This window comes from Ursus arctos, chromosome X (genome assembly GCF_023065955.2).
Source record: "Ursus arctos isolate Adak ecotype North America chromosome X, UrsArc2.0, whole genome shotgun sequence".
Lineage (NCBI taxonomy): Eukaryota > Metazoa > Chordata > Mammalia > Carnivora > Ursidae > Ursus > Ursus arctos.
In genome coordinates, this window is record NC_079873.1 from 74,426,339 (window position 1) to 74,436,548 (window position 10,210).

The 10,210-nt window shown below is 39.6% G+C and overlaps 1 pseudogene; it reads left to right on the top strand.

The window, feature by feature from the left end:
- The first annotated feature begins 1,135 nt into the window (after window positions 1-1,135).
- On the top strand, window positions 1,136-8,823 carry LOC123000273 (peptidyl-prolyl cis-trans isomerase A-like; annotated as a pseudogene).
- The last annotated feature ends 1,387 nt before the right edge of the window (window positions 8,824-10,210 follow it).

Consider the following 10,210-nt stretch of genomic DNA (forward strand, 5'->3'; position numbering starts at 1 on the left):
ACATCTTCTTGACCATTTTTACTCTGAATTCCATTTCTGATAATTTGGTTATATCCATATCCATTAGTTCTGTGGCAGAGGCCACAGACTCATTGTCTTTTCTTTGCTGGGGTGGATTTCTCCTTCTCGTCATTCTGATGAGGAGAGGTTGCGGGGTTGTCCAGAGCCCAAATTATTGACCGGGACCCAGGTCGTGCGCCCTTGTTTTATAGGGATCTTAGGGATGTGGGCTTCTTGATTTTTCAGCCTGCCTTCTGGGGGAGGGGCCTGCCGCACTGATACTCAGGCAACCCTGTTTGGGTAGAGTCTCCATGTCCTCTGCGAGGGGGGATGGGGATAGGCATACTGTGAGCCAGTATTTCCAGGCTTTTGTTCTCTGGCGGCTTTCCCTGGTGGTTTGCTGTGCCTCTTCTGAGAGTCAGAGCAGCAGTGGCTGAATCTCAGCCTCTGTCTCAGAACAGAGGGATCACGGACCATTCTCCACTGATGTTCTGGCCACTTTAACTCTGTTTCTGTTGGTGCTGCTCAACCCTGCAGTGTCCCGGGATGTGTGCCCCACACCCGGCATCCCAGCCCCCACTTCCAGGGCTGGCATGTCTCTGTCCTTTGTGTTTCTAATACCGCCAGCCACCAGCCTCCGGCTACCCCCGTGCACTCCCGGAGCTCCCCGTCTCAGTCTGTTTCCAGTGAGCACACCGGAGTTCCATAAGAAGTCTGCTGGCACGTGCTCCCCAGCTCATGGTCTCAGTCTGTTCTCTTGCGGGTGCCGTCAGAGAGTCCTCCTGCTCCCCTGTGCAGGTGGCTACTGCTTCCCAGTGCCCAAACGCGGCGGCTCCCTCCCCCTTCCGTTTATCTTCCGATATCTGTGCGAGGTTTCATGGCTCCCTGCTTCGTACCTCAATACTCAGCGCTGGAGTTGTTCATTTGTAGAGATCTATATGTATCTTCCTGCATCTCAGCCTGATTCCGTGGATGTTCAGGCTGGTCTGGTACCTATCCAGCTCGACTCAGGGGCCTGGCTGAAAAAGGGGTCCCCTACTCCTCTGCCATCTTAACTCCCCACCTGAGAAGACTTTTTAAAAAATTATTACAAAATGAGTTGAAAAGGCAAGATGGAAGAAGAGTAGGGGATCTTATTTCATCTGGTTCCTTGAGTTTAGCTGGATATATATCAAACCATTCTGAACACCCATGAATTCAGCCTAAGATGTAGTGAAAATATATCTGGAACTCTACAAGTAGAAAAGTCACTGCTTTTTGCAAGGTAGGAGGTGTGGAGTCATGAATCTATGGGGAGACATAGGAAGATAAATGGAGGGGGGAGGGAGCCTCCATGAGCTGGCTACTGGAAAGTGATATAACACCAGAGTGCAAAATTGGAACCCCTAGAAATCTGCTCCAGTGAGAGACATACCTCAGATGAAAAGCGCAGAATTCTAGGTGGGTCATTGTAGTCTCAGGATCCCAGGAGATACAGAATGAATGGGGGTGCCTGAAATGGTAGAGTGCCCATACAGTGGAGTGGGGAAACTGGTTATGATCAGCAAGCCCAGGAAGGACCCTCAGCTCAGGTTGCCATAAACTTCAAGGCAGGCCATTGGGGTGACTGCTCTTTGCCTGAGCACCCTGAAAAGGACTGGAATGCATGGGCCATTTACCATCCGCTGGGAGGGGCCAAACAGCTGCACACACGACTGGGCAACAGCTCTCAGGGTGATGGTAGGCCCAGAAAGAACAGCAGGGCAGCACCCAGCCGTGACCCAGGAACAGTGGAGCAGGCTACCTATGCAATTCCACAACTGCTTGCAGTCCAAAGGACACAAATGGCAGTTGTACTCATGGGTCCCTAGGACTTCCTCTGTGAGGATTGCAGTGGGCACATGCCACAAGAGTCTGCAGAGTTCGGCATGCAAAAAAGTGAAAACCATTTGTCCCAAAGAGTTTATTAAAGAGGGGGGGCTGCAATCTCTGGGCTGGAGATCTGGGTATGGCCACTTTTGCTCTGATCCTCTGAAGAGGTGTAGACAACCTCAAGGGAACAAAAGCAACACTGAGCCCAGCCCCCTGACAAGGGGTGGGGCAACTCCACCCAGGCAAAGACACATGAGAGACAGTATACAGCAAGCCCCTCCGCCAGAAGACAGACTGGAAGAAGAGGTGGACTACAACTTTATGGACCCCACAAGGCTGTAAAACTCCAGCACCAGGGGAAAATAGTTTGTTGAGCCACAGGTGTTTTCACACAACTATCTTCCAGTCAAAAATTTTCCATTTCTTTTTTTTTTTTTTTTACTTTTTCCCCCATTTCAACTAGATTCTTATTTCACCAACTTATGTTTTTAAGTCACTTTTAACTTTTATTTTTTACATCTACATTTTATAGATATAGGCTTCATTTTAGACCTTTTTCACTCTATTCAAATTTTCCTTTCTGTGTAATTTTAGGATGTAGTGTCTCCTAACACAGAGACCAAAACTGAATCAGAAATAAGTGGATCAACTTGCTTTGTCCATTCTGTGAGATTATAGTCTCTTCCCCCCACCCCACTTCCACTTTTTGTTTTGTTTCATTTTAGTTTTGTTTGCTTTTCTGTTGTGGTTTCCAACTGCTTCAGATTTGTTTAGGGTGTACTTTGCTTGTGTTGTGGCTGATATTTTAGACTGTGCTCATTCTTTCACCCATCCTTCTCTGGGCAAAAAGACTAGAAGGAGGAATTCACAAAAAAAGAAAGAACCAGAGGGAATGTTCTTTGCCATAGAGCTAATTGATATGGATATAAGTAAGATGTCAGAGATGGAATTCAGGATAGCAATTACAAAATTAAAAGCTAGGCTTGATAAAAGCATAAATGACAGTACAGAATCTCTAAGGGTGGAAATGAGATTGAATCAAGCTGAACTTAAAAATGCTATGAAAGAGCTGCAGTCTAAATTGGATGCCCTAACAGATAGGGTAAATGAGCCAGAAGAGAGAATAAGTGCTCTGAAGGACAGGCTGATGGAAATGAAGTTGAGAAAAAAGATAAACAACTAATAGCCCATGAAGAAAGGCTTTCAGAGATTAATGATGCCCTGAAATGAGCCAATGTCAGAATTATTGGGGTGCCCAAGGTGGGGGGGAAAGAGGGCCAGAAGGTATATTTGAGCAAATCATAGTTGAAAACTTCCCTACTCGGGGGAAGAAAACAAGCATTCATGTCCAAGAGGCAGAGAGGAAACCCTCCCAAAATCAATAAAAATAGATCAACACCTTGAAATATAATAGTGGAGCTTCCAAATCTTAGAGAAAAAGAAGCTATCTTAAGAACAGCTAGGGAGAGAAGGTTCCTTACATACAGAGGGAGGAATATCAGAATAACATCAAACCAATCCACAGAAACATGGCAGGCTAGAAAGGGTTGGCAAAATAGATTCAGGGTACTAAATGGGAAGAACATGCAGCCAAGAATACGTTATCCAGCAAGGCTGTCATTCAGAATGGATGGAGAGATAAAGAACTTTCAGGACAGACATAAACTGACAGAATATGTGACCACCAAACCAGCCCTGTAAGAAATATTAAGGGGGATTCTATAAAAGAAGAAAAACCCCAAGAATAATATAGACCAGAAATTAACAGAGATAAACTATAGAAACAGGGACATTACTGGCAATACAATGGCACTAAATTCATCTCTTTCAGTAGTTACTCTGAATGTAAATGGGCTAAATGTTCCAACCAAAAGACACAGAGTATGAGATTGGATAAAACAAGAACCATCCATATGCTGTCAACTAGAGACTCATTTTAGACCTAAAGACACCTCCAGACTGAAACTGAAGTGGTGGAGAACAATTTATCATGCTAATGGACCTCAAAAGAAAGCTGGGGTACCAATCCTCATATCAGACAATTTAGATTTTAAACCAAAGAGTGTAGTGGGAGATGTAGAAGAACACTATATCATACTTAAAGGGTCTATCCAACAAGAAGATCTAACAATTGTAAATATTTATGCCCCAACATGGGAGCAGCAAATGATATAAACCAATTAATAACCAAAGTAAAGAAACATATTGATAATAATACCTTAATAGTAGAGGACTTTAAGACCCCACTCACAGCAATGGAAAGATTATCTAAGCAGAAGATCAATGAAGAAACAAGGGCTTTGAATGACACACTGGAACAGATGGACTTCATAGATATATACAGAACATTCCATCTTAAAACAACAGAATACTCATTCTTCTCGAGTGTACATGGAGCTTTCTCCAGAATAGATCACATACTGGGTCACAAATCAGGTCTCAACCGATACCAGAAGATTGAGATTATGTCCTGCATATTTTCAGACCACAATGCTTTAAAACATGAGCTCAATCACAAGAGGAAACTTGGAAGGATCTCAAACACTTGAAGATTAAAGAGCATCCTGCTAAAGAATGAATGAGTCAACCAGGATATTAAAAAAGAACATTAAAAAAAATTATGGAAACTAATGAGATTGAAAACACATTGGTTCAAAACCTCTGGGATAGAGGAAAGGTGGTCCTAAGAGGAAAGTACATAGCAATGCAACCCTCTCTCAAAAAATTAGAAAAATCCCAAATACACAAGATAACCTTACACATGTAGGACCTGGAGAAAGAACAGCAAATAAAGTCTAAGCCAAGTAGAAGAGAAATAATAAAGATTAGATCAGAAATCAATGAAATAGAAACCAGAAGAACAGTAGAACAGATCAATGAAACTAGAAGTTGGTTCTTTGAAGGAATTAATGAAATTGATAAACCTCTGGCCAGACTTATCCAAAAGAAAAGAGAAAGGACCCAAATTAATAAAATCATGAATGAAAGGGGAGAGATCATGATTAACACAAAGGAAATAGAAACAATTTTAAGAACATATTATGAGCAACTATATGCCAACAAATTAGGCGATCTGAAAGAAATGGATGCATTCCTGGAAACTTATAAACTACCAAGACTAAAACAGGAAAAAGCAGAAAAATCTGAACAGATCCATAACCACCAAGAAAATTGAGACAGTATTCAAAAACCTCCCCCCAAAACAGGAGTCCAGGGCCAGATGGCTTCCAGGGGAATTCTACCAAACATTGAAAGAAGAAGTAATACCTATTCTACTGAAGCTCTTTCAAAAAATAGAAATGGAGAGAAAGCTTCCAAACTCTTTCTATGAGGCCAGCATTACCTTGATGCCAAAACCACACAAAGACCTCATCAAAAAGGAGAATTACAGACCAATATCCCTGATGAACATGGATGCCAAAATACTCCCCAAGATACTAGCCAATAGGATCCAACAGTAAATTTAAAAAATTATTCACCACGACCAGGTGGGGTTTATTCCTGGGCTGCAAGGGTGGTTCAACACTCACAAATCAATCAACTTGATAGATAACATTAACAGAGGAAGAGACAAGAACCATATGATCCTTTCAATAGATGCAGAAAATGCATTTGACAAAATACAGCATCATTTCTTGATTAAAACTCTTCAAAATTTGGGATAGAGGGAGCATACCTCAACATTATAAAAGACATCTATGAAAAGCCCACAAGCAAATATCATTCTCAATGGGGAAAAACTAAGAACTTTTCCCTTAAAGTCAGGAACATGACAGGGATGCCCACTCTCACCAATATTGTTCAACATAGTACTAGAAATCCTAGCCTCAGCAATCAGACAACAAAAAGAAATAAAAGGTATTCAAATTGGCAAAGAAGTCAAATTCTCTCTCTTTGCAGATGACATGACACTTTATGTGGAAAACCCAAAAGACTCCATCCTAAAATTGCTAGAACTCATACAGCAATTCAGCAACATGACAGGATACATAATCAATACACAGAAATCAGTTGCATTTCTATATACTGACAATGTGACTAAAGAAAGAGACATTAAGGAATTGATCCTGTTTATAATTGCACCAAAAACCATAAGATACCAGGAATAAACCTAACCAAAGAGATAAAGGATCTATACTCTAGAAACTACAGACCATTTATGAAAGAAATTGAGGAATACACAAAGAGATGGTAAAACATTCCATGCTCATGGATTGGAAGAATAAACACTGTGAAAATATCAATGCTGCCTAGTGCAATCTACACACTCAATGCAATCCCTATCAAAATACCATCAACAATTTTCACAGAGCTGGAAGAAACGATCCTAAAATTTGTATGGAACCAGAAAAGACCCTGAATCACCAGGGGAATGTTGAAAGAGAAAACCAAAGCTGGGGGCATCACAATCCCTGACTTCAAGCTATATTACAAAGCTGAGATCATCAAGAGAGCATGGTACTGGCGCAAAAAGAGACACATCAATCAATGCAACAGAACATGGAACTCAGAAATGGACCCTCAACTCTGTGGTCATCTAATCTGGGACAAAGCAGGAAAGAATATCCAGTGGAAAAAAGACAGTCTCTTTAATAAATGGTGCTGGGAAAATTGGACAGCTAGATGCAAAAGAGTGAAATTTGACCACTCTTTCACACCATACACAAAGATAAACTCTAAATGGATGAAAGACCTCAATGTGAGACAGGAATCCATCAAAATCCTAGAGGAGAACATAGGCAGTAACCTCCTTGACATTGGCCACAGCAACTTCTTTTAAGACATGTCCCCAAAGGCAAGGGAAACAAAAGCAGAAATGAACTTTTGGTACTTCATCAAGATGAAAAGCTTCTGCACAGCAAAGAAAACAGTCAACAAAACAAAGAAGCAATCCATGGAATGGGAGAAGATATTTGCAAATGACATTACAGATAAAGGGCTGGTATCCAAGATCTATAAAGAACTTCTCACACTCAACACCCAAAAAACAAATAATCCAATAAAAAAATGGGCAGAAGACATGAACAGACACTTCTCCAAAGAAGACATTCAAATGGCCAACAGACACATGAAGCAATGCTCCACATCACTTGCCATCAGGGAAATACAAATCAAAACCCCAATGAGATACCACCTTACAGAAGGTAGAAGGGCTAAAATTAACAAGACAGGGAACAAGTGTTGGTGAGGATGTGGGGAAAGGGGAACACTTTTACACTGTTCGTGGGAATGCAAGCTGGTACAGCCACTCTGGAAAATAGTATGGAGGTTCCTCAAGAAGTTAAAAATAGAGCTACCCTATGACCCAACAGTTGCAGTACTATGTATTTATTGCAAAGGTACAGATGCAGTGAAGAGAAGGGGCACATGCACTCCAATGTTCATAACAACAATGTCCACAATAGCCAAACTGTGGAAGGAGCCAAGATGTCCTTCAACAGATGAATGGGTAAGGAAGATGCAATTCATATATATAATGGAATATTACTCAACCATCAGAAAGGATGAATACCTACCATTTACATCAACATGGGTGGAACTGGAGGGAATTATGCTAAGTGAAACAAGTCAAGCATAGAAAGACAATTATCGTATGGTTTCACTCATATGTGGAATATAAGGAATAGCACAGTGAACCATAGGGGAAAGGAGGGAAAACTAAATGGGAAGAAATCAAAGAGGGAGACAAATCATTAAAAACTCTTGACTTGGGGAAACAAACTGAGGGTTTCAGAAAGGGAGGTGAGTGGGGGGATGGGGGTAATTGGGTGATGGGCATTAAGGAGGGCACATGATGTGATAAACACTGGGTGTTATATGCAACTGATAAATCATTGAATACTACATCAAAAACTGAAAAGAAAAATATTACAAAATGGAAAAAACATAATACAATATGGAGAATGGATCAAGGAAATGCAAACTTTTCAATCACATGAAGAACAGATCAAGTAAAAAAAAAAAAATCAAAAACAAAACCAAAAAACCAACCTGAAGTTTAGTAGAAATCTTTGATCTGAAAAGATCAATATAATACAAAATAAATGAGGTAATCAGGATCAGACATGTCCTGGTTGAAACTTTTAAAATTCAAAGTTGAAAAATAAGTCTTATGAATATCTAGCTATGTAAAACGTTACTCTATAGTAGAGATAGTTTCAGGAGAAGGCGAGAAATCAAGAAATACCACTTTTTACTTAACATTGATAAGAGAGAAACAAACAAACAAACAAATGATAAGAGAAAAATAGGTAAAACTTTTAAAACATAAAGGTAAATTTAAAGGGTAGTTAATTTCTTCCAAATACCTAAACAAAAAAGGAAAAAAAATATTGTGTATAAAATAAAAGAAAGCAAACAGCATAAAAATATGAAAATATTAAAGCAAAAGAGCTTATAGAAGATAAAGCCAATGTAAATGAGTTAAGTCCTCTAATAAATGTTTCAGACTTGGCCTTGCAGACACCACCACCCAGCCATGGTCAACCCCACTGTGTTCTTTGACATGGCCATGGAAGTGAGCCCTTGGGCTGGGTCTCCCTCAAGGTGTTTGCAGATAAATTTCCAAAGACAGCAGAAAACTTTCACGCTCTGAGCATTGAGGAGAAAGGATTTGGTTATAAAGTTTCCTGTTTTCACAGAATTATTTTGGGATTTATGTGCCAGGGTGGTGACTTCACATGCCATAATGACACTGGCAGCAAGTCCATCTATGGGGAGAAATTTGATGATGAGAATTTCTTCCTGAAGCATACGGTTTCTGGCGTCTTGTCCATGTTAAATGCTGGGCCCAACACAAATGGTTCTCAGTTTTTCATCTGTATCGTCAAGAATTTGTGGTTGGATGGCAAGTATGTGGACTTTGGCAAGGTGAAAGGAGGCATGAATATTGTGGAAGCCACGGAGTGCTTTGGATCCAGGAATGACAAGACCAGCAAGAAGAACCCTATGGCTGACTATGGACAAATCTAATAAATTTGACTTGTGTTTTATCTTAACTACCAGATCATTTCTTCTGTAGCTCAGGAGAGAACCCCTTCACCCCCATCTGCTCAAAATATCCAGCGATCTTTGGACTGTCATTGCAGTTCTATGGGATCCATATTTTCCTTACTCCTCTCCAAGTCTAGCTGGATTACAGAGTTAAGTTTATGATTATGAAATAAAAACTAAACAACAACAACAAAGTTTCCAATTCAACTGACAAAAGAAAAATACAACTATTTGCAACTAACAAAGGATATCTAAAATAAAGTCCCTTAAAAAGTAAAAATATTTCAGGATGCCTGGGTGGCTCAGTCAGTTAACCATCTGCCTTTAGCTCAGGGTCCTAGGATTGAGTCCCGCATCAGGGTCCTCGCTCAGTGGGGAGCCTGCTTCTCCCTTTGCCTGCTGCTCCCCCTGCTTGTGCTCTGTTTCTCTGTCTCTCTCTGACAAATAAATAAATAAAATCTTTTAAAAAAACTAAAAATATTTCTTAACAGAAAAATGCAAATAAAAATGTATAGATGGCCATTAATAGTAATCAATAGAGAATTCAATAAGTGAGGAAGAGTTTATTTTACATTGATAAAATAGTATGTGGTCAATGAAAATAAGAGGCACGGGCCTTTATAATAATGAACAATGTGGCCAGGTACTGCACTATCATTTTCACATGTGTTAACTAATTTAATGTTCTGAATAACACTATGTGGCAGACATGATTATTCTCATTTTAGATATGAAACAACTGAGCACAGAAAGGCTTAATGACTTGCTCAAGTTTGTCACTGGTAAAGGCATAACTGAGATTTGGACCCAGGTCATTATAACTTGAGAACCTCAAAGACACTACATTAGTGTATCTGAAAGTTTAGTCCTTGTATTACCTGCATCAGAATGCTTATTAAAATTGTAAACTCCTGACATCATCTCTTATATATTCTAGAGCTCTAAAGTTTGCATTTTAATAAGTATTCCAGTTGATCCTTATACATGCTAGCATTTGAGAACCACTGCATTAAATGTACTTCCTCCAAGAAAATGAAAGAAACATAACTGAAGTGGAAATTTTAGTCCACCCTTTCTATCTTAGCCAGATTAAGTGGAAAAAAATAATATATAATTTAATATTAATGAGGCTAAAAACACTACAGGAAATATTTATTATTTTCAACCATCCTTTTACTTTTACAAAATTGATCACACATTAGGTTTTAAAAGAAAACTAATTCCAAAAAGCAGAGGTAATAAAGGCCATATTAATTAAACACAATGTGCGTAAACTATGATTTAATAAACATTTAAAGAAAAAGACACAGCTAGGAATAATTTTAAAAGACACTTTCTTAAATAACTATTATTATAGCTATTATTA